The 25,862-nt window shown below is 44.4% G+C and overlaps 1 long non-coding RNA gene across 1 annotated transcript; it reads right to left on the reverse strand.

Annotated features, from left to right (window-relative positions):
* Positions 1-17,856: 17,856 nt before the first annotated feature.
* Positions 17,857-24,849, reverse strand: LOC135969717 (uncharacterized). The gene is made up of 6 exons (XR_010585117.2): positions 24,431-24,849; positions 24,109-24,301; positions 22,622-22,719; positions 22,081-22,213; positions 19,950-20,020; positions 17,857-17,965 (listed from the first exon to the last, which is right to left on the reverse strand). It is a non-coding gene; the product is annotated as an uncharacterized lncRNA (long non-coding RNA).
* Between the last annotated feature and the right edge of the window lie 1,013 nt (positions 24,850-25,862).

A 25,862-nucleotide genomic window follows, 5' to 3' on the forward strand; every position in this document is an offset into this window, starting at 1 on the left:
TCGTGCCTCTGATTCTGTTCGGGCTCAGCCTCACATACACTGTCCCCATCTTCTGATGGCTGCTGCTAGAACTCCCTGACTTTATGACTTAGCAAGTACACAGTGCCCAGCTCATAATGGACAGTTCCAGACATATGGTGACTTGGAGTGCCGTGGTCAAGTGTTTTACTTCAAAAAGGGCCTTATAATACGCCAAGAATTGTTTCCCAAAAGTTATATAATTCATGGCTGTGGATGATACAGATGGCCTTGCCTTAGACTCCCAGGTGCCTGTGCTGTGCTTCTCCAGCTGGGGCATGCCATAGAGCCACAAGGCATCTTTTTCCACCACTGACACATCCAACACTGTGGCATCTACTGAACCATATGGCCCAAATTGCAAAACCATCATCTGGACCTGCCACAAAACCTTTATCTGTTCTAGATCTTACTCAAGGCTTTCAGCCTTCCCTGTCACCAGTATATGGAATAGAGTGGTATTCCTAGGTGTGGAATGTGTTGCCACCAGAAACCAAAGAAGATACGAGATGCTGTATTTCCTTCCCTGTGGTAGCAGATGTATGATGCCCCCCATATGCCTGTCTCAGTATTCCCTAACCACAGGACACCAAAGAACTTCACTGAAATGGCAGGTCCCTGAGTCTGCATAGGGTTTATTTCTCACTAAATGTGGAACTAATGTGTCTTAACAAGGCTTCCTGTGCACTAGCCCTCTTTTGTTAGTTCTGACTGATCAGCATGATGTTATCGATATAATGAATTTAATGTGATCTTCTCTGGTAGATCCAGACAATCCAGATCTTGTTACACTATATTATGACAGAAGGCAGGAGAATTCACATGGCTGTGAGGCAAAACCATAAATGAATATATTTGTCTAGTCTACCTAAATACAAACTTTTTTTTCATTCCTTTTCCTAATTGGAAAGGAAAAGAATGACTCCACCATATTAATAAACACATACATGTTCATGAGGTCTTATTAATACACTCTAGCAATGATATTACATCTGGCACAGTAGCTGTAATTAGGGCTACTATTTGATTAAGTTTGTAGAAGTCTAAGTTTACAGAATCCACTCAGTTTCTGCAGGGTCCAAACTGATGAGTTCAATGGAGATATGATAGGGAACACCACCCAGGTCTTTAGTGGTGACACTAATCATCATCCTCAGGATGTGATATTATTTTTTATTTACTCTTGTGGCTGGGAGGACAGTTTTAGAGATTTCCATGTGGCCTTTTTCACTAAGATAGTTCTTATCCCACAGGCCAAGGACCTTATGTTGTGATTACTCCAACTGTGAAGAGACCAATTCCAATTATACCCTCAGGAACTGTAGAAATGACCACTGGCTGGGGCTCCAGATCCAATAGGTCTACTGTAAACTAGACTTCATTTACTGAAGCAAGGACTTCACTTATTACCTGGACCTCATAAGTCCCCACTCTAACAGGAAGACCATAATGGTGCTTTGGGTCCCTGAGTATTAATGTCAACTGAGACCCTGTGTCCAATAGCCCTCAAAATGTCTAGGGATTCTCCTTTCTATACAGCCATCCAAAAAAATGACCATATGTCCCTTTGAGAAGAACTGGGACAATCATTACAGTATATACTTACTGTGGTATATGAAATCTTCATCCTAGAGACTCAGCCATCTCTTGAGTTGACAGAATCTGAAAATTAGCTATTGTTGTTTTTCAGGCTTCTAAAATTCACCCCAGCCATGAGTTTGACCTATTCCCTGGGATCTTTGCCAGGGTGTTAAATCTCCTGTTTCAAGATAGTGCCTTCAAGTCAATGAATTCTTTCTTACCCAGCCTATATTCCAACCTTCTTGAATAAGCACACTCAAAATTCAATACTAATGATAATCCTTGGTCCCAGCCAGCTAGCTAATTCTTTCAACTACTTTGGTGTGTAATTTCTTTCTTCTCTTGTCAGACACACCGCAGCTCCAGTCAGGTTATGCTAGGATTTAACACTAGTCATTTGACTGGCAACCAGGAGAGAAAGTAGGATAGATAAATAGGAAAACACCTATTGACTTGTTGGGGAGAGGGCTCTTTAGTATCTTGCAGCATAGGGGGAAGTGCTAGCTCTTACTAGGGAAGGGTAGGCCACCTCTGCAAGCTCTATGTGTTTGGGGATGGGGGTGGGGTGGGGTGCAGTAGTCTTCAGAACTCACATCCTCAAAGACATTAATTCAGGTACCCCCATCCCATATTTCAGTACCAGGATTCCCCAGCCAAAGTCCTCACCTTAGCATAAGAGAGCTGCTTTGGCAATCAAACATTCCTGGACTTCTGTGGCTCCATCAGATCCTTGGTCAGCCACTCAGCTGTGTCTGGTGTCCTACTGCAGGAGATAAGGCCTCTCTGTAAGCTACTAAATATGTCCTCTAACTCTAACACTTAGCCTTTAACTGCTAGTTAATGACACTCAGTTTCTCATTATCCTCTATAGGACGTCTATACAACTCAACAATAACCTGCCTTTGTAGGTACTTTCCCCCCATATGTATCAACCTGAAAGACTCCTTTTAGTATTTCATTGTCATATCTGGCAATGAACTATCTCAGCTTTTATTTATCATCTGGGAATGCTTTAATTTCTCCTTAATTTTTGCAGGATAGTTTTGCCAGATATAGAATTCTGGACTGACAAGGAGTTTTTTTTTTTTTCCTTTTAATACTTTAAATATGTCATCCCACTATCTTCTGGCTGCCATGGTTTCTGATAAGAAATTGGCTGTTAATCTTATTGAGCAGCTGCCCCCAATCTTTTTGGCACCAGGGACCAGTTTCATGGAAGACAATTTTTCCATGGACCAGGGTGGGGGGATGATATGGGGATGATTCAAGTGCATTACATTTATTGTGCACTTTATTTCTATTATTATTACACTGTAATATATAATGAAATAATTATACAACTCACCATAATGTAAAATCAGTGGGAGCCCCGAGCTTGTTTCCCTACAACTAGATGGTCCCATCTGGGGGTAATGGGAGACAGTGACAGATCAGCAGTCATTAGATTCTCATAGGCATGTGCAACCAAGATCCCTCATGTAGGTTTCCCATCCTATGAGAATCTAATGTTGCTGCTGATCTGACAGGAGGCAGCTGGTAATGCCAGCGATGGGGAGCGGCTGTAAATACAGATGAAGCTTCGTTCACTTGCCTGCTACTCACCTCCTGCTGTGTGTCCCATTTCCTAACAAGCCACAGACAAATACCAACCTGTGGCCCCAGGGTTAGGGACCCCTGTTATTGAGGATCTCCTGTATGACAAGTCACTTCTCTCCGGCTGCTTTCAAGAGTCTCTCTTTAGCTTTGACTTTACTCAGTTTGATTATAACGTATCTCAGTGTGAATCTCTTTGAGTGTATTCTACTCGGAGTTCATTGAGTTTTGTGATTTATAGATTTATGGTTTCCATCACATTCAGGAAATTTTTAACCAATTATTTTTTCAAATACCTTTTCTTCCCTTTTCTCTCTTCCTTTTATTTCTGGGTCTCTCATAGTATACATGTTTGTATGCTTGATGATATAACACAGTTGTTTAGGCTCTGCTCATTTTTCTTCATTTTTTTTTTTTATTTTTCCTCCTCGAACTGAATAGTTTCATTGTGCCATATTCAAGATCACTGATTCTTTGTTCTGTCTGCTCAAATTTGCTGTTGAAACCCTCCATCAAATTTCTCATTTTAGCTATTGTACTTTTCAGCTCCAGAATTCACATTTGGTTTCTTTTTCTTATTTCTATCTTTTTGTGTTTTGGGGGGGATTTTTTGAGATGGGGTTTCACTATGTTGTCCAGGGGCTAATCTTAAGACAGACAGACCAAGCCTGGAAAGCCAGCTGCAAAATTCCAGAGATTACTTCAAGGTGATTAGTTAACAACCCAGCCATAGTTGAGATGACACCAGCCCATGATCCAGCTAGACCGGGACCTAAATAGCCACCAGAACAAGACACACAGGCATTCTACTCAGCACAATTCTTGCATGCCTTCCTTATCAATGTTTCCCTTTTTAAATCCTGCCTTCCCCCCGACCCCCACCCAAAATCAAAATGGTTGCTTTGGATGGAATCCAGCCACTTCCCCTTTACTAGTTTTGGTTAATAAAATCACTTTCCTTCTACCAGACCTTGTTAATTGTACTCTTCAAGCGGTGAGCATCTAGACCTGAGTTCGGTTACATGGGTAACATGTCTTTAAATGTTTTTGATAGACAGATATCTAGAAAGCCAGACCAAGGGGATTAAAACAGAGGTTAGTCTCACATCAATCCCTCACAGATTGCCAGATAAGTCAAAAAGCACAACCAGAATTTTTTAAAAACCAGATCTGTATTGCCACCCCCTCCAGCAGCAGGAGGCTGCCCTAGGAATATGGGCCACCTTTCTTGTGGCTGCTGAGCTGGGGATAGTAGACACTGAAGTAAAAATGCCACAACAGTCTGTTGCAAAAATTTAGCAGCGTCCTTCATTAAGCTCTCACCTGGCTGTTCTGTTTTTGATTAGATTCCAGAATTCAGAAAAAAAGTTGATTCTGATCATTTTTGCTACTTGGTAGTTGCTTCACTGAAGGGACCAGTTCTTGGAGCTCCCTACTGCCCCATTTTCATGTCACTCCCTTAATATATTTCACATTCCACACCTGCAGAGTATTCCTTTCCACAGGATGGCTTGCCAGGTCACCACCAGGGAAACCTTTAGCAATTGAGCTGCAACTTTCCACGAATTACCTGAGCCTTTCTCACCACAGAGAGTGGCATTCTCCTTGCCTGCCAGATGGTGAGTGAGCCATTTCCAAATCCCCAGCTCACTGCCTGCTATCTATACACCAATTTGTGTCTGCCAAGAAACAGACATCAACATGGGATTAGACGTAACAGAAATTTTTGGAGGTGAGGGAGCAGAAGAAGGTGGGGGAAACTTCAGATCATACATCAGATTTGAAACCTGTGGGACAATAGAGAGAAGGGAAGATGATTGGATAGGAAGAATCTTTTTTTTTTTTTTTTCCATTTTCTTAAAGACAGGGTCTGGCCTAGGTCTGTCACCCAGGTTGTAGTGCCAGTCCCGATCATAGCTCACTGCAGCCTCAAACTCTTGGGTTCAAAGGATCTTCCTACCTCAGTCTCCTAAGTGGCAGGGACTACAGGCATACACCACTGAATCAGAGACAGAGTTTTGCTGTGTTGCCCAGGCTGGTCTCAAACTCCTGACCTCAAGGTATACTCCCACTTTGGCCTTCCAAAGTGCTGGGATCACAGGCATGAGCCACTGTGCCCAGCCTTTAGGAAAAATCTCACACTGCAGCACTGTTTCAAGAAATACGCACCCAGGGCAACGAGGAGTCTTCAAGCCAAAATCGCCCACTGCATGGATCCAGCATCTCACCAACATGGGCCTGGCTTAAGACTTCTGCCACATTCAGTGCTTTGCTGGGAGCAGCCGACTGAAGCACGACCTCAGCACAAGTGGAGGGGTTTATCTTACTCAGAGGGGCAGCAGGTGAGACCATCAGTCAAGCAGGCTGTCCTCAGAGGAGATCTCAGCAATGCATTTTCAGGGTCATCACAGATTTAAATGTATGGTTTTGGGTTTTGCTTTTTTGTTTTTTTTGTTTTTTGTTTTTTGTTTTTTTTTGAGATGGAGTGTTGCTCTGTAGCCCACGCTAGAGTACAGTGGCGTGATCTCGGCTCACTGCAACTTCTGCCTCCCAGGTTCAAGTGATTCTCCTCCCTCAGCCTCCCAAGTAACTGGGATTACAGGCACCTACCACCATGCCCAGCTAATTTTTGTATTTTTAGTAGAGACAAGGTTTCACCATGCTGGCCAGGCTGGTCTGGAACTCCTGATCTCAGGTGATCCACCCGCTTCAGCCTCCCAAAGTGCTGGGATTACAGGCATGAGCCACCACACCCAGCCTAAATGTTTATTTTTCATCTCCTTCTAGCAACAACAAAGTCATAGAGAATGGCCTCATACCTCTCTAAAAGTAGACAGCAGAATTATGCAACTGTCTTGGTCTGGTGGGATTTTTATTTTTTTTTTAGTACAGATAAGAAGTAAAGTATTGAGCTTCAGGATGAAGACACGGTCCAGTTGAGTTAAGCCTCAGGCATTTCTGAAAAATTGCTTTACTGCACTCTCTTAGAAGTCTGATGAAAAATCACATATTGAAAGGAAAAAAAAGTCTTCTTCCTCCCATTCTTCTTGTTTTAATTTAACACGCTGTATACCCTCTGGGTTCTTCCCTTCTTGGTAATGGAAGTTTGAATGTTTATGATGTAAATTTCACATTGTTCTCCCTTGAATTATTTCTGATTTGCAAAAAATTGATCATCTTTCCTCTCACATTCAGAATACATACAGTCCTTTTGATCTTCTCCTGAGTGAAGAAAGCCAGTTTCTATCTGTTTATCAGGTGGTCCCCAGGGAGGCCTCTCTGGCTGCATGCTTGGTGTTGTTACTGCTGCATTTTGGCTGGACCTGGGTGAGCCTGTTGGTCTCAGATTACATGAAAGGTGAGCAGTGCCCCTGGGAGCTGAGAAAAGAAATGACCTGGGGAGATATCTGTATAGCCTTCATGAAGAAGACGCCTATTAATAAGATATATCAGAGTCCTATGGATATTAAATTTTTCATCAGCCTCATAGACCTGCCAGCAACTGTAACTACTGTTTACGGTAATACCAACTCACTAAGAAGCCTGTTTTACTGGAAATGTAGTTTCAACCATGAGGAAGGTGTGCAGCATAACCTCACACTGGGATTTCACCATCAATGAGAAACCAAACTTGCTTAACATTTTCCAGGGAAGTTTTGCTTTTTCACACACACAGAAAACCATGAAATTCTAGGTTTTAAACAATTTCTACAAACAATTAACTCTTTCATATACCCAGATGATATTTTCCGTAGTCAACAATGGAGCTTTCTTTTTAGTTGCACATGTTCTGAATTTGACTGTGAAGTTTTGGGGGGGGATGTTCACTAAATGCTTCCTTGGAGGCCATGCCTCTGAATCTTCCTGACATGACCGTGTCTGACTCCAGACACCCTGTGTACAATGCTGTGTGTGCTTTCGCCCATGGCTTCCTACAGACCCTGTTCACAGTGAGAGAAATGGAATCCGTGGCTACGGCAGAAAGTTTGGTGTTTCCCTCCTGCAAGCAAAGTTTTTCTAAATTGTTTGATTCCATTTTTGTCTAGTTGGCCAGAAAAGCCTATAGTTTTCATTTTTTCCTTTTCTTTTCTTTTTTTTTTTTTTTGAGAAGGAATCTTGTTCTGTTGCCAGGCTGGAGTGCAGTGGCGCGATCTTGGCTCACTGCAACCTCCGTCTCCCAAGTTCAAGAGATTCTCCTGCCTCAGCCTCCTGAGTAGCTGGGACTACAGGCACACACCACGATGACTAGCTAATTTTTCTGTATATTCAGTAGAGACGGGGTTTCACCATGTTGGCCAGGATGGTCTCGATCTCCCGACCTCATGATCTGCCTGCCTCAGCCTCCCAAAGTGCTGGGATTACAGGCATGAGCCACTGTGCTTGGCCAAGAGCTTATAGTTTTCAAGAAAATAATCATTTGTAGGACTTTTTCAGAGCTCAAAAGGAGATCAGATTGATGCAGGGCAAGTGAGCCCCAAAACTAAGGCTTAGCCTGGGTGGGTTCTTGGCTTTGCCTAGGAAAGGATTCAAGGGCAAGCTGGTGGTGTTAGACAGCAACTTTTATTGAAGTGGCCATGTATAGAAGCAGCAGAGGTATGACTCCTTGTGGAGCAGGGCTACCCCATAGGTAGTGTGCCCAGAGTGGCAGCTCAGAGACAGGTCTGTAGTCATATTTAGACCTACTTTTAACTATATGTAAATTAAGGGGCAGGTTATGCAGAAATTTCTAGAAAAGGGGTGGTAACTTCTGGGTATTGTCACAGCAATGGTAAATTGACATGGCACACTGGTGGGCACATCTTATGGAAAGGTATCTCCACCCCATTCCTAGTTCCTATTTTAACTAGTCCTCAATTTGATCCAATGTCTGAGCCCTGCTTCTATAATGGAGTCCCACTTCCCACCTCAAGATGAAAGGGCAAGTTTTCCTTTTTCTTAGTTACAGGAGGATCCACACTTGTTTCACTTTTTAGATGAGCTCTAGGTCTATGCCAACATGGTAGCCATGAGCCACATGTGGTTCCCAAAATTTAAACTTAAATTTAAATTAAATGAAAAAATTCAGCTCTTCAGTTGCAGTCGCCACATTTCAAGTGCTCAGTAGGTAAAGGTGGGAGTGGATGCCATCCTGGACAGCACAGGCACAGGACCTTCCCATCACTGAAGAAAGTTTTGCTGGACAATGCTGCTCTAGAACATCAGTCACCTTGATATGAATATTTTCAGGTGGGAATCTTCATTAGAAAGAACATGGCTCTGTGTAGAAAATGATTTAGAAGACCAGGGCCAGGGTCGTCTGTGCCACACAGAGCATTCCCACACTGGCCTGCACTACTCTCTTCAGGGGGAGGATGTCTCTGACTTTACCCATGAGATCTTCAGGTGACTGAGTTAGAGGGATGAGCTCCTTAAGCTTCTCCTTTGTGTGAGACATTCTTAGGAGTCGTTTACAAAACGTATCTCAATTAATCCTGTACCATATTAGGAAGCAGTTATTATTATTCTCATTTTACTGATGAACTATCACCTGACTCTGAAAGAGTGCATCAACCACGTAAATTGCAGGCTGAGGTCAATGGTTAGCCTTAATTTCAATCTTGACGTTGATAAATACAGACTGCTTGCCCAGGGCTACTTACCCTCAATAATGAAGGTGCCACTGACATTTAAATAAACATTTACATGTCTATAAATATGAATATTTATGTATATAGTAACATATAAGGTTTTTGTTTGAGTGTTTCAGATATGACATTTTTCTCCCTCCCTCCCCCTAGATTGTGGCACAGTGTAAATACCAATTTTCTTCTCCACATTTAGGTCTACAGGAAGCAGTGATTTTCCACAGGTCTAGAGAGTAAAACTCAAAACTGTGGATTATTCCACATCTGTGTAGACTATAGATGACCATGTGCTAGTAAGTGATAGAAGGAGGATTTGAAGTCAGGTGTGTGAATCTCAGCCCTGCTCTTTCCACTGCAGAACAGAGAACCTGGAAGAAGTGCGCACAGCATGAACAAAATGTCTGCAAGTCTGAATGATTCCAACGGGCCGGTCTGTCCCATTGAGTTGAAGGTGTTTCAATGGGTTTAATTATTCTTTAGGTATGATGAGGCTAAGATCAGGAGATGACTGCTATTGAAAACATAACTTATCATGCCCACAGGTCCCAAGAGAGGGAGCCCCTATGACACCATGGTGGGGCCACATGGGGAGGCACCAGCATCAGTCACAAAGCAGAGGGGCTGGGGAACTGTGGGCAAGAGTCTGAGTCGTGTTTTCTGCAGGAAGGAATGGGTGAGGCAGGGTGAGTAGGTAATCTCCGCAGGCTCTGGGGCACAGGTGCTGTCCTTGGTTGTCTGGTACCTGGCCCTGAGGTGATTAGGGCAGGAGGACGGTGGCCTGGAGTGTGAGAGCCCAGTTAGTAAGGTGGTTGGGAGTGGACTCTGGATTGGTTGGTTTTTATTTGAAAAGCACACTCCTGGGAGGATGACTCCTCCGTGAGGAGGGAGAGGAGGCAGTGAGCAGGGAAGGGCCAAGGCTGGGTGACTCAGGCACGTCACAGGGTTGTCCAGAACAAGGTGGATCCGGCATACACATGCAGGGCAAAGGTTAAGCTTCCATTTATAGAAACTAGAGACGTGGTTGATCCAAAAGGGCTATTTCTGAGGCTCCATCCTTCTCTATACTGCACAGGCATCCCCTTAAATGCCAGTTCTATGGGTATCAGAAAAGAGGACATCCTCACTCCAGGAGATTCCTGTGTACAAGGTCTCCCCGGAGCTTGGCCTCCCAGAGGGTCTGTGCTTTCCCCTCCTGAAGTAGGCCTAGGATTTCCATTTCCAGCCTCTGAAGCTGACAGGCTCTCTGTGTGACGGGCACCTGTTCCAGGGTCCTAGTGGTCTCAGCACACACAGGGCTCCACTTCAAAGATGATTTTGTAAGTGTTCAAGTCTTGAATGCCCTCCATGACTTTGGAGAGAAAGAAATAGGTTTGGATAATTCTGTCCTTATTCCTGGAGTTAGCCGTTCACTTGCACACTTCCTTACATTTTAGTAGGCCCTTTTATGCTCCTATTTTCACAATAATCATCATAATAAATAAGTAATACAAACATTCAAATAATGCAGAAAAAACGTAAGACAGAAAGTGAAGGTTTCTTTTATCGTTTTAAAATGACTATTTATTGTGTACTTATCATGTTCAATCTACTTTATATATATCATCCCATTTATTACTTGCAACAATTCTACATAAATGGGCATTATTATTCCTATTTTGGAGATAACAACAACGAAGCACACAGGATTTATATAATCTATCCAGAAAGTCTGCCAGACACCAAAATCCATTCTCTTAACCATTGCGCTGTCCTGCGTTTCACTCTCACTGAACTGACTCTTATGCTTTCTCACTTTGGCTCTGTCCCTTAGGGTGTTTTCTCTCCATCATTTGTTTTGGTACTCCCCATACGGTTGTTTTATAGTGGCAATATCATTCACATACCATCAAATTCACCCTTTTAAAGTATAAGATTTAGTAGCATTTGCTATATTCACAACATTGCACAATTATCCCCACTAATTCCAGAATAGTTTTAGCACCCCCCAAAGACCCATTAGCAATCACTCCCCATTCCCTCCATCCCCAACCCCTGTCAGTCACCAATCTACTTTCTTTCCCTATGGGTTTGCTTGTTCTGAGCATTTTTTTAAATGGAATCTTACAGTATGTGGCCTTTCGTATTTGGCTTCTTTCAAGCCATAATATTTCCAAAGTTTACCCATGTTCTAGCATGAATCAGTACTTATTTTTTAATGATTGAATAATAATTTATTGTATGAATATACCACATTTTGTTTTATCCATTCATCAGCTCACACAACATATGACATTTGTGTTGTTTTCACTTTTTGGCTGTGATGAATATGCTTCTATGAACATTCACGTACAAGTTTAATGACAGACACCAAACCACAGATCCTGGAAGCTCAGAGAACACCAAACAGGATAAATACCCAAAAAACCTATACGTATACATATCATATTCATTTGATATAAATATGATTCATGAAATCAAAGATATACAAAAAAATAGTGAAAGAGGCCAGAGGGAAAAAATAACTTAACTATAAAGGAACAAAGATAAGAAAGAATTACATCAACTTATCAGAAACTTTGCAAGCAAGAAGAGAGTGGAGTAAAATATTTAAAGTGTTGAGAGAGAGAAAAATCCACTAATCTAAAGTTCTATACCTTGCAAAACTATCATTCAAAAGGCAAGGAGAAATAAAGACTTTCTCAGACAAACAAAAATAGGGGGAATTTGCTGCCAACAGAATTTCTTAACCTTGTAAGAAATATTAAAAGAAGTTATTGCACACCAGAGAAAAATGAATAAAATTTAGAAAAATTAATGTAAAAAATAGAAGTTATTCAGAGGAAAGGAAAATGAGATAGGTCAGAAACTCAGATCTCCATAATGGAAGAGCATTGAGAAAGAAATGAGTGGAGATAAAGTAAATACTTTTATTTTTCTTATTCTTTTTTTTTTTTTTTTTTTTTGAGACAGAGTTTTGATCTTGTTGCCCAGGCTGGAGTGCAATGGCACAATCTCAGCTCACTGCAACCTCTGCCTCCCGGGTTCAAGCAATTCTCCTGCCTCAGTCTCCTGAGTAGCTGGGATTACAGGCATACGACACCACACCCGACTAATTTTGTATTTTCAGTGGAGATGGGGTTTCACCATGTTGGTCAGGCTGGTCTCGAACTCCCAACCTCAGGTGATCCTCCCACCTCGGCCTCCCAAAGTGCTGGGATTACAGGTGTAAGCCACCGCACCTAGCTATTTTTCTTATTCTTAATTGATATAACAGGTAACCATTTGTTCAAAATAATAATAGCAATGCTGTGTTTGATTATGTATGTGAAATGAATGACAGCACTGACGCAAGGGATGAGACTGAGGAATTAGGATTATCTTGTTATTATAAGGTACTCACACTACCTTGAAGCAGTATAAAATTATTTCAAAGTGGAATTGGATTAGTTGTAAATGCATACTGCAAACTCCAGGGCAATCTTTTAAAAGTAAAAAAATAAGTATAAATGATATGTTAAAAAAGGAAAGAAACCGGGCTTATATAAAATCCTCAATTAAAACCACAAAAGGCAGAAAAAGAGTGAAAGACAAAATAGAAATAAAAAAATAGAAACCAGTAACAAATATGGTATATATTATTATTAATAATCACATTTTTTTTAAGAGACAAGGTCTTGCTCTGTCACCCAGACTGGAATGTAGCGGCGAGATCACAGCGCACTGTAGTCTCGACCTCCTGGGCTCAATTAGTCATCCCGCCTCAGCTTCCCAAGTAGTTGGGACTATAGTCATGAGTCATAACACCCAGCTAATTATTTTTAAAAATTTTTTCTAGAGACAGGGTCTTACTATGTTGTCCGGGCTGGCCTTAAATCCTAGCCTCAAATGATCCTTCCACCTTGGCCCCCCAAAGTGCTTGGATTACAAGCCTGAGCCACAGCACCTGGCCATAAATAATCACTTTAAATGTCAACAATCTAAATACACCAATTAAAAGACAGAGATTGTCAGAGTGGATAAAAAAATAATGCCCAACTATACGTTGTCTTTAAGAAATCCACTATAAATACAAAAACATGTATAGCTTTAAAATAAAAGAATGGAGAAAGATGTTCTATGCATCATCAAGTTCCAAGAGAACTTGAGTAAGTATATTAAGTTCAGACAGAGCAGACTTCAAAGCAAGAAAAATCATCAGAGATAAAGAGGATATGACATACTAACAAAGGGGTCAATTGTCCAAGTAGACATAACCATCCTTAATGTGTACACACCTAACAATAGAGCAGCAAAATACTTGAAGCAAAAACTGACAGAACTGCAAGAGAAATAGATGAATTCCATTAATATAGTTGAACTCAACGCCTCTCTATCAGAAATGGACAGATCCAAATCATGAAGAGATTTATCATTTGTCTGATGTATCTGGGGTGGGGAAAAGAAAGAGAGAAAAAATGGACAAATCCAGCAGGCAGAAAATCTGTAAGGACATAGTTGAATTAAACAGCACCATCAATCAATGGGATATAATTGACATCTATCAACTACTTTATCCAACAACAGTAAATACACAAGATCCATGGCATAGTCACCAAGATAGACCACATTCTAGTCCATAAAAAAAAAAAAATGTTAGCACATTTAAAATAATAGAAATAGCAATCAGTAACAGAAAGATAGCTGGAAAATACCAAAGCACTTGGAGATTAAACAATACACTTCTAAATAACACATGGGTCAAAGAAGAAATCTCAGGAGAAATTTTAAAATCTTCTGAACTAAATTAAAATGAACATACAACTTACCAAAATGTGCGGGATGCACTGAAAGTTGTGCCTACAGGGAAATTTCTAGTATTCAATCCATATATTAGAAAATAAGAAGGATCTAAAATTATCTAAGCTTTCACCTTAGAAAACTATAAAAAAGAGCAAATTAAATCCAAAACAGAAGAAAATAAATAATATAAATTTTAACAGAAATCAATGAAATTGAAAACAATTCAAATTGAAATAAATGAACTGAAAACAAGGAAATCAAAAGAGAAAATCAACAAAATCAAAAGCTGCTTCTTTGAAAAGATCAATAAAATCAATAGGCATCTGGCCAGCTAACTAAGGAAAAAAGAGAGAAGACACAAATCAGAAATAAAAGAGATGACATGACCACAGATCTTATGGACATTAGAAGAATGAGAAACAAATACTATGCCCACAAATTTGATAACATAGATGACATGGACCAATTTCTTAAAAGACACAACTACTGAAACTCACATATGTAAAAATAGACAATCAAAATAGGCCTATAGCTATTAAAGAATTTGAATAAAAAATTGATAACCTTCAAAAACAGAAAGCAGCAGGCCCAAATGGGTTTACTGGTTAACTGTACACCAAACATTGAGGAAAAAATAATACTAATTCTCTACAATCTCTTCCAGAAGATATAAGCAGAGGAAATAGTTTGTAACTCATTCTGTGAAGCCAGCATTTATCCTAATACCAAAACTAGACAAATAAATTACAAGAAAAGAAAATTACAGAACAATGTCTTTTGTGACCGACCATAGATGCAAAAATCTTCAACAAAATATCAGCAAATAAAATCCAACAATGTATGAAATGAATCATACACTACCACAAAGTGGGCTTTATCACAGGTATGCAAGACTGGCTCAAAATACAAAAATCAGTTGATGTAATACATCACATCCACAGACTAATGAAAAAAAATCACACGATTATATCCATCGATGCAGGAAAAACACTTTACAAAACCCAACACTCATTCACGATAAAAACTCTCAGCCAACTAGGAATAGAGGAGTGCTTCCTTAACTTGACAGAGAATAAGAATTCAACTTGATAAAGATCTACAAGTAAACCTACAGCTAACATCATACTTAATGGTGAGAAACTAGAAGCTCTCCTGCTAAGATCAGGAACAAGGCAAGGATATCCCTGATATCCCCTTTCACCTCCTTTTCAACATCATACTGGCAGTCCTAGCTAATGCAATAAGACAAGAAAAGGAAATAAAAGCTATATAGATTGGGAAGGAAGAAATAAAACCATCTTTGTTTGCAGAGGGCATGATTGTCTGTCTTTGTAGGAAGTCTGAAAGATTTGACAAGTCTATGGCCTTACCACCCTGAATGCACCCAGTCTTGTCTGAAAGAGTTCACACACACACACACAATCCTCCTGGAACAACTAAGCAATTATAGCAAGGTTGCAAGATATAAGATTAATATACATAAGCCAATCACTTTACTGTATACCAGCAATGAACAGTGGAATATGAAATTAAAAACACATTACTATCAGCAATCAAAAAAATGAAATACTTACATCTAACAAAATATGCACAAGATCCAGGAAAACTACAAAAGCCCAATGAAAGAAATCAAAGAAGTAAATAAATGGAGAGATACTTAGTCTATGTTTATGGATAGGAAGACTCAATATTATCAAGATGTCAGTTCATCCCAGTTTGAACTATAGAGTCAGCATAATCCCAATCAAAATCCTAACAAGTTATTTTGTGGATATTGACAAACCAGTTCTAAAGTTTACATATCTAAAGGCACTAGATCCAGAGTGGCCAACATAATATTGAAGGAGAACAAAGTCAGAGGATGGATACTACCCAACTTTAAGACTTACTATAGGTCGGCACAGTGGCTTATGCCTGTAATCTCAGCACTTTGGGAAGCCGAGGCTGGTGGATCACCTGAAGTCAGGAGTTCAAGACAAGCCTGGCCAACATAGTGAAACCTCATCTCTGCTAAAAATACATGCCTGGGACTACAGGCGTGGTGGCGTGTGCCTGTAGTCCCAGCTACTTGGGAGGCTGAGGCACAAGAACTGCTTGAATCCAGAAGGAGGAGGTTGCAGTGAGCTGAGATCATGCCACTGCACTCCAGCCTAGGTGACAGAGTGAGACTCCATCTAAAAAAAAAAAAAAAAAAGACATATTATAAAGCTACAGTAATTAAGACAGTGTGGTATTGGTGAGAGGAGAGACAAATAGATATATGAGACAGAATCAAGAGCTTAGAAATAGACCCACATAGATATAGCCAACTGATTTTTTACAGAGGAGCAAAGGCAATACAATAGAAAAAGATAGTCTCTTCAACAAATGGTGCTGAAACACCTGGACATTCACATGCCTAGACACATTCCACAAAAAATAACACAAAATGGATCATAGACCTAAATGTAAAACTATGAAACTCCTAGAAGGCAACATAAGAGAAAATCTAGATGACCTTGGGTATGGCAATGACTTTTTAGATACAATCCATGAAATAAATAATTGATAAACTGGACTTCATTAAAATTAAAAACTTCAGCCTGGTGCAGTGGCTCATGCTTAAAATCCCAACACTTTGGGAGACTGAGGTGGGAGAATCGCTTGAGCCCAGGAGTCTGAGGGCAGCCTGGGCAACATGGCAAAACCCTGTCTCTACAAAAAATACAAAAATTAGCTGGGTGTGGTGGTGTGCGCCTGTAGTCCCAGCTACTCTGGAGGCTGAGGTGGGAGGATCACCTGAAGTTGTGGCTGCAGTGAGCTGTGATTGTGCCATTGCACTCCAGGCTGGATGAAACCCTGCATCAAAAAATAAATAAATAAATAAACAATAAAAAGATTTAAAAACTTCTAGCCGGACGCAGAGGCTCAGGCCTGTAATCCCAGCACTTTGGGAGGCCGAGGTGGGCAGATCACGAGGTCAGGAGATTGAGACCATCTTGGTTAACACGGTGAGACCCCATCTCTACTAAAATAAAAAAAATTAGCCGGGCGTGGTGGTGGGCACCTGTAGTCCCAGCTACTTGGGAGGCTGAGGCAGGAGAATGGCGTGAACCTGGGAGGCAGAACTTGCAGTGAGCCGAGATCGTGCCACTGCACTCCAGCCTGGGCAACAGAGTAAGACTCCATCTAAAAAAAAAAAAAAGGACAGTTCTCAAAAGAAGATATACAGTCAACAAACATGTGAAAAAATGCTCAACATCACTAATCATCAGGGAAGTGCAAATTAAAACTACAATAAGATACCACCTTACTCCTGCAAGAATGGTCATAATTAAAAAGTCACAAAACAGTAGATATTGGTGGTGTGGAAGCAGTGAAAAGAGAATACTTTTACATTGCTGGTGGGGATGTAAATTAGTACAACCATACTGTATAAAACAGTGTGGAGATTCCTTAAAGAACTAAAAGTAGATCTACCATTCAATCCAGCAATCCCACTACTGGGTATCTACCCAAAGGAAAAGAAGTCGTTATATGAAAAAGACACTTGCACACTCATGTTTATAGCAGCACAATTCACAATTGCAAAGACATGGAAACAATCTAAGTGCCCATTGACCAACAAGTGGATCAAGAAAATATGGTATATATACATCACGGAATATCACTCAGCCATAAAAAGGAACAAAATAATGCCTTTTGCAGCAACTCGGATGGAACTGGAGGCACTGTTCTAAGTGAAGTAACTTAGGAATGGAAAACCAAATACCGTATGTTCTCACTCATAAGCGGAAGCTAAATTATGAGGACGCAAAGGCATAAGAACGGTATAATGGACTTTGGAAACTTGGGAGGGAGACGGTTGGGAGCAGAGTGAGGGACAAAAGACTGTATGCTGGGTACGGTATACACTGCTTGATGGATGCACTAAATCTCAGAAATCACCACTAAAGAACTTATCCATGTAATCAAAGCCCACCTGTACCCCAAAAACTATTGAAATAAATATAAAAATGAATCCATTGAAGAGGCAAGCTGGATAGCTCCCATTTACCCTTTTAGATCTGCTCTATACCCTTTTACATCTCTCTCTGTAACCAGATTCTGGGGGCCTCTGGCTCCCAGTTGGGTGCAGCATATGGAGTGGTTGTTTTATTCTGGGCCGCCCAGTGCCAACACCAACGCATACAGCAGCCTCTGCAGGGGGCCGTCTTTCAACCCTTCTCTCATCTGTTTCTCATTAAAATCCTTCTCTGTTGCCCCATCAGGGCTAGTAATACTAAGTGTCTCACCATTATTGCTAGCCGCAGGGTGATTCCTCTCCTTGTTACTCTAAACACAGCCCACACTTTTGGAAAGAGGCCCAATGGTTCCAACTGTCAAGAGGACCATCTGTCTCCTGCTGCAAACTTGACCAATGCAGAACAACATTAAAATCAGAAGAACAATATTAAAATCAGTTGGCATAGGTGAAAGCATTGAGGAGTGAATGGGCATGGAGAATTAGGGTAAATTCTGGAACAGGGGTCCCCAACCCCCTTCACGGTAGCAGTCCATGTTCATAGTACTGGTCCACGGCCTGTTAGGAGCCGGGCCACAGAGCAGGAGGTGAGTGGTGGGCGAGTAAGCAAAGCTTCACCTGTGTTTACAGCCACTCCCCATCACCAGCATTACCACCTGAGCACCTCCTCCTGTCTGATCAGCAGCATTCGATTCTCACAGGAGTGCAAACCCCATTGTGAACTGCGCATGCAAGGGATCTAGGTTGCAGGTTCCTTACGAGAACTTAATGCTTGATGATCTGTCACTGTCTCCCATCACCCCTGGATAGGACCATCTCTAGTTGGAGGAAAACAAGCTCAGGGCTCCCACTGACTCTACATTCTGGTGAGTTGTATAATCATTTCTTTACATATTACAATGTAATAGTAATAGAAATAAAGTGCACAATAAATGTAATGCACTTGAATCATCCCGAAACCACCACCCCCCACCCCACCCCACCCTTAGTCTGTGGAAAAATTGTCTTCCACAAAACTGGTCTCTGGTGCCAAAAAGGTTGCGGGCCACTGTCTTAGAAGATTCATATGGCAGAATGATAGATTACAAGATTTGATAAATGCCAGGATTGTGACTGGAAAGGAGGGTAGAAGTCAGTTCCAGAAGGTGCATTTCCTGTTGTGCAGTGGACTCAGAACTGGGATGCTAGAAAGTTGCTCTGTGATTCATGGAGGGAATCCACACTAACCACAGGAAATCACCCATGACATCATTTGTAAGACAGAAGGAAGGAGAAACTGAACTAAGGGATGGTAGCAGAACTGGACAGGAGGGAGTACAGAGAAGAATTATTTGCATGGTTGAACCAATGGAGCTAAGAGCTAAGTGTTGGACTTCTTTTTTTTTTTTTTTGGTGGAGACAGGGCTCACTATGTTGCCCCAGCTGGAGTGCAGTAATGCAAACAAGGCTCACTGCAGCCTCAACCTCTTGGGCTCCAGTAATCCTCCCACCTCAGCCTCCTGAGTAGCTGGGACTACAGGCACATGCCACCATGCCCAGCTAATTTTTAAAATGTTTATACAGATGAGGTCTCACTATGTTGCCGAGGCTCACAGAGCTCAAACTCCTGAGCTCAAGTGATCCTCCCTCCTTGGCCTCCCTAACTGTTGGGAGCCACTGCACCTGGCCTACTGGGCATTTTTTAATGCCCAGCCTTAGCAAGGCATCTGCCTCACAGCAGACACTCAATGACTAGCACCTGGTGAATTTAGTCCAGTCTCGCCTTGATCTCTGCCCAGCAGGTTATCAGTATTTGACTATACTAAGCATTTCATTTAAAGAATGCTTTGAGCCTGAGCATGGTGACTCACGCCTGTAACCCCAGAACTTTGGGAGGCCGAGGTGGGCGGATCACCTGAGGTCAGGGGTTCGAGACCAGGTTGGCCAACATGGTGAAGTCCTGTCTTTACTAAAAATACAAAAATTAGCTGGACGTAATGGTGCATGCCTGTAATCCCCGCTACGCGGGAGTCTGAGGCAGGAGAATCACTTGAACCTGGGAGGCAGAGATTGCAATAAGCTGAGATTGCGCCACTGCACTCCAGCCTGGGTGACCGAGTGAGACTCTATCTCAAAAAAAAAAGGAAAAAAAATGCTCTGCATGCCCGCCTGTAGCCAAAAATAAATACTCATTGCTGAGTTACTTTTATTGTGGAAAAGCTACGCATCTGCTTGACATTGCTCTTTCACCAAGGGGCATTCTGTTGTTTCAGCTCTGCAATTTAAAATTTCTAGTGAAATTAAATTCTGTCACTTGTTGTGGCTATGTACCATCTTAAACTATCATTAATCACAAAGACAGATAATACCAAGGAATGATTTCAATGCCGCACCTGCAAGTAACGGAGAACTGCAAGCTGGAATCAGCCTCTGCCGAGGTGCAGACTCCAAGAGACAGCAGGACCTGTGTAGAAACCAAACACATGCCTTTGTTTCCTCTGTGTTTATAGAATTGTCTTCCGTTTATGGTCATTGATGCTGGATTTCCACGTACACAGGTATATGAAGTTTCCCATTTTAATAAATTCCCATTTTTAAGTAGAAGTATAGAAAAACTCTAAAAGTTAAAAGATGAATACTAGGTTTGGCAAGGACTGTTCTGTTTACCTAGTACTGCATTAAAAAGCCATCCCAAAACAATGGCTTGAAACAATAGCCAGGGTTTATTTTGCTCAGGAATCTGGGGCTGACTGGGCTGCTAGGCAGCTGTTGCCTGAGGGCATCTCTAAGGTTCCAGTCCAGGGAGGCTGCAGTCACACACAAGCGTCCTCACTCATGCACCCAGTGTCTGGGCTGGTAAGACTCTAGGCACTGGATGCTGGATAGGCTGGGTCTACTGGGTCTCTGTCTCTGAGGTGTCCCCACATGGCAGCTCAGGGCTGCCAGACTCCTAGCACGATGGTTAAAGGATCCCAGAACAAGCATCCCAGGAGAACTGGCAGGACCTGTGTGGCTTTCTATAAGCAGCCTCAGAAGGTGCTCGGCTCCCTCTTGCTGCAATTATTAAGGGCCATGGTTTAAGGTGAAGTTTGTGGCCTTTGCATGTTGTTGGGGAGAGTGTGGAAGAATTGGTGGATATGTTTGAAAGCCACCACCAGAGCAGAAAAAAAAAAACTACTGAGAGGCTGAACGTTATGGGATACAGGGAAATGCCCCTGCAGGTTTTGAAAGTCTTTCTCACTTGGGGTTTGCCTGAACTCCCCGCAACTCATCTCCCAGCTCTCTGCATTCTGGAAAGCCAGGCCCTTCTACTTCTGGACCTTTATCTCTGCCTTCCCCTCTGCCAGGCAAGCCATTCCTCCCTCTTGCAAATCCATTCTTCAAGATCCAGTTTCATGGTGCTGTCTGCCAAGACAGAGCCCCCACCTCTGTCCTTTCCTCCTGTGACCACACAGAGTAGGCATGTTTTCCAGGCTCTTTCTCCAGCAGGACCAGGCACACAGGAAACCAGTGACCACTTACTTCACCAAGGTCACCTTTCCTCGGAGGCACTGGCAAGACTCACTGTGTAAGCACAGATTGATTTCAGCTCACCTGCTGTCACCCATGCTTGTCCCTGGGGATGCCTTGGCCAAACCTGGACGAAATGCAGGAACTAGTGATGAATAGTCCTGTGCTAGTGCCTGAGACAGGCCGGGGGCCTCTGCAGCCACTTGTCCACACTGCTCAGAGGATGTACAGATGCGTGGATGCACCTGCTTGCTCGTATGTCCGCTTTGTTTCTCATAGTGAGCCTGGTTTGGCTGCATGACAGCAGGGCATAAAAGATCCCTTCTGGTTTGAAACGGTGGTTCCCTGAGGTTAAAGTATCTCCCATGTGCCTGCTGGCCCCTTTCTCTCTCCTCCAGTGCTCTCTGCCGCCCCTTAGAAGGGTCCACCACATTTCCCACGAGGATCACAGCAATCGTGTGGGAGAGAAGAGCTTGCCTCTGAAAATAGGCCTTGGAGATGGCCCCTTATTGATGGTCCTCACCCGTTCCTCATGGTCCTGTGCTAACGAAGCCACACAGACCCAGAGCCCTCACTGCACCAGGCACCGCTGTCCTAGCTCCAGGTTGCCACCCTCTGGGCTCCAGCAGCTGGGGTGCAGATAGCACCTGGCTCCTCAGGACACAGAGGAAGCACCTCAATGCTCCCCTGGGCAGCTCGGCCATGCAGGTCCTTTCAAGCCATCAGAGCAGGGAAAGATGTCACTTTCCCCAGAGGAGACAGTGGGCAGGACTCATCTGTCCCAGCCGCCAGCAACCTCCACCCAAAGGTACCCCAGGGCACTCCGGTTAGCTCTGTCTTCACAGTCCCTGGCATGGGCTGCAGCACTGCTCTGAGCCCCAGGAGCTGAGGAAGACAGCCACATCCCATGGGGCACAGGGTCACGAGGCCCTGCAGCTCGGTCCCCTGTTGCCCAAGCTGTGACTTCCCACTCCTGTTCCCTGCCTTCCAGGAAAAGCCACATGTTCTACTCACCCTCACCTGCACCTCCCTTCACCCCTGGGTCTTGGAATTGCTGGCGGGTCAGGGCTGAGGGGTTTCCCACTGAGCAGACCTCGGGTGTGGACTTGATGCTTCAAATCCTCCTTGCTCACTTCTCGGCTTGGTGCTGGGGCAAACAACCCAAAAACCGATCTGAGTCTCCAGGAGTGCTGCCTTCCCCGACTCCACCCCCAGCACCAAGGGGTCCAGCGGGTCTCATTTCCACTGGAAATTTCACTCCAGGTGGTTTAGAGTCCTTGTCATTCTCTTCCCTGTCCTAGCTCATGGATGCGTGTTACTGTTTCCATTTGGAGCAGGGTTCTTAAGGGGGCAGGGTCATGGCTCCCCAGCCTCAGGGGTGTCATCAATAATGATCTGGGCCAGGTGTGGTAGCTCACGCCTGTAATCCCAGCACTTTGGGAGGCTGAGGTGGGTGGATCACTTGAGGTCAGGAGTTCAAGACCAGCCTGGCCAACATGATGAAACACTGTCTTTACTGAAAATACAAAAATTAGCCAGGTGTGGTGGTGCATACCTGTAATCCCAGCTACTCGGGAGGCTGAGACAGGAGAATCGCTCGAACCTGGAAGGCAGAGGTTGCAGTGAGTGGAGATCACGCCATTACACTTTAGCCTGGGTGACAGAGTGAGACTCCGTGGCAAAAGAAAAAAATAGTGTTCTGAATTATTCACACCCTGTCCTGGAGTCGAACTGAACCCTTCCCTCTAGCTCCCCAACTAGCGCCACACTGAGGAGTATCAGCTGCCTTGAATTCCCAGCTGTGCCATTCACTAAACTAGATTAGATGGGGAAGGGGAGGGCATAGAAGGTGCTGCAGAGCTGCAGCCTCATTGTTGTCATTCACTCATTTAATGGACCTTGTGCAGAGCACAGTTCAAGGTCCTGGGGATGAAGTAGTGACCAAAATAGAGGAGGCCTCTCCCTGCCCTCCCCAGGCACCCAGTCCGGCAAGGAGCGGGGAATTTAGCCAGGAGAGGGTGTCAGTGAGGACAAAACATGCACAATGACAGGATGCAGGGAGAGGGCAGAGGTGGCAAACCACAGGTCAGGGAAGCACTGTTTAGCCTGGAACCTGAAGGACAAGAATGAGCCTGCTTCGGGGAGAGTGAGGGACAGGCAGGGGACACCAGTGCAGGGCCATGAGGAGGGAGAGGCTCAGGGGTCTCCGGGAACATCAAGACAGGTGACAAGAGTGACGAGAGCACAGAGAGGAAAGGGGGTAGGAGTCACGAAGGGCTGGCAGAGGGATTCCAGAGTGAACCCAGGGACTGGGCCTGTGAGTCAAGAGAAAGAGGCTGGATTGATTCTAGGCACTGGGAAGCCACGGAGGGGTGTGAGCAGGGCTGATTTCATAAGGCTGCCTCTGGCTGCTGGCACCTGGCTGGGATGGGGGCGGGAGAGGCAGCAGGAAGACTGGAGAGGAGGCTCAGGCAGGAGGTGTCCAGCTGGGAGGGGACCAGAGCCTGGAGAAGGGCGTGCATGGGCACAGAGAGAAGCAGATGTGCCCAAGACCCATGTTGCCTTCGGGCTAACAGAGGTGCTGATGGAACAGAGGTGGGGACGAGGAGGCAGGAATCCCACATGAGAGTGCTCAGCACTAAGGGGTGCACTCTCGATCAGGGCCTGACCAGGGATGAAGGGAAGCTCTGAAGGTGGGTGAGGGAGGGGTGTCAGATCTCCGTTAGGAAACGGAGTGGAGAATGGGCTGTGACTCCGCACAGCTCCCTGGAAATCTTGCACGTATCCATGCAGGCCACATAAGCAAGGCTCAACTGCAGTCCAACCTGTGTCTCGGCTGAATGCCCTACAATTCCTCCTGGAGCCAGGGAAGCTAAGACTTGGGAGAAGCCTCTGAGAGGTCTTTCTCAGCTGCAGGCTACAATATTGCTTGGCGGTAATATGGAGGCAGCTCCTAAACGGCTGAGTGACCCTCTGCTCACACTGTCATCCGACCCCTCCAGGTCAGAGTCAGGCTGTGGGATGAGGGACAAGGGAGCTGACCTCTTGCCCATCTTGCTTCTGCTGTTCTTGTAAACAATAAACCGTCTAAATCCACGTGGGCTCATTGTCTTGTCCCTGGCTGGATGCATGGAAGTGCACCAAGTCCACCAGCAGCTGCAGTCACATAACCACCCATGCTGTCGATGGAAATTGCTTCACAGTTTGATAAATTGGTCCCAAACCTGGGGCCTTTCTGGAGAGAAGACAGAAAAGGCCCACATGGCTGACCAAATGAAGAGATGTGGAAGACCCCAGGATCGCCCAGGCATGCTGTCGCCCAGGGAGGGTGAGAGGAAGGGAACAGGGTGCCCCTCTGTCTTACCTGCTGAGGAATGTTTGCAGGCTGAGTAGCAAGAGGCAGGATTGAAACCAGCCACCCAAATGCTGCCCCTCCTGATGTCCAGCGAGTTCCTGGGCTCAGGGAGTTTTAAAAACAAAAACAAAACCAGACAGAATGAAATAAGGAGGAGGCTGGGTCAGGGGGGCTGGAAGGAGAGAGCAGCTCTGCACATCAGCCGATGCTGTGACTCCTGACTGCAAGGTCTGCTCCCAGCGGGGAAGAGCCACAGTTAGGACAGTGGCCGGTGGGACAAGCACACACCTGGGAGCCCACCAGGCTTCGCCTGCCCAGCCACTTGATGGCGGCAAAGCAGCATAGAACAGAAGAGGGCAGGGGCCACAGCACTAAAGAGCTAGAGAGGAAGAGGTGCGTAAGGAAAGCATGCAGCAGCTGTGCGGACTGCCCTCCCCAGCCAGTTAGTCCTGAAGAGCCTTGAAAATTACGAGTGTGCGTGGCGGGCAATTACTCAGCCTGGAGCCAGTTGCAGCAGGATGCTGGTAGTCAGCAAAGGTGACCCCTGGTGTTCTGAGTACAGCAGTCACTTGACGGCCCAGCACACTCCCTTGAGCGGCAATTACTGGCTTGCAGCTGGGTGTAGGTAGACACTGAGGGTAGAGCTCCCCACGCATGGTTCCTCCCAGGCAGCCCCTTACACCGTGGGTCTGGAGGAAAGACACCAACACAGTGGACACTGCCCAGCAAACATCTGTCATCCAATGACAGGGGGACAGCCACGAAAGGCGGAAGCCAGGTGTCAATGGAATCTCCCACCTGCCTGAAAAAGTGGCCAGTCACCCGCCAGGCGCAGCTACCCCAGGCCTGGGGTCTGCACCAGCACCTCAGGCTCCTTGAGGACTTCACCATAGCGCAGTCCCTGAGGAGGGCTGAGCCTGATTCGCAGACTGATCAGCCAAGCTACAGGACCCACAGAAAAACTGAGAAAAGCTGCATATGAAGAGAGAAGTCTGCCAGGGGCACTGGTGCAGGCTGTGGTGCCCTGGAAACTGCCCCCTCCAAAGTTCACAGCCAGTGGGCTGACTGTGTGGTCTGACACTTGACAATGGAACAAGTGGATGTCAAGTCCCAACCCTAGTTGGGACAAACATTAGGCTACAGATTGCACAGGGCCTAGGGCCTCTGAAAACCCGTGGAAAAGGATCCTTTGGCAGTGAACGTCAGTGAAACCAACAAGCTGACCGATTCTGCATAGCCCAGATAAGGATCAGAGCCACCTGGATACACCATCACATGAGGCCTGGCCATCTGTCTATGGCTCAGGACTGGGGCCCACGTCAAAGCCTAGTGAGGCCAGCACACGAGGCTAAGCAAGCCTGCAAGTGTACCAGCTCCACAGTCAAGGTGACTGCCACAGTGAACTGTGCACTCCAGTACACTGACCTGGCCAGTTCTGGAA

Source organism: Macaca fascicularis, chromosome 2 (genome assembly GCF_037993035.2).
Source record: "Macaca fascicularis isolate 582-1 chromosome 2, T2T-MFA8v1.1".
NCBI classification, from domain to species: Eukaryota; Metazoa; Chordata; class Mammalia; order Primates; family Cercopithecidae; genus Macaca; species Macaca fascicularis.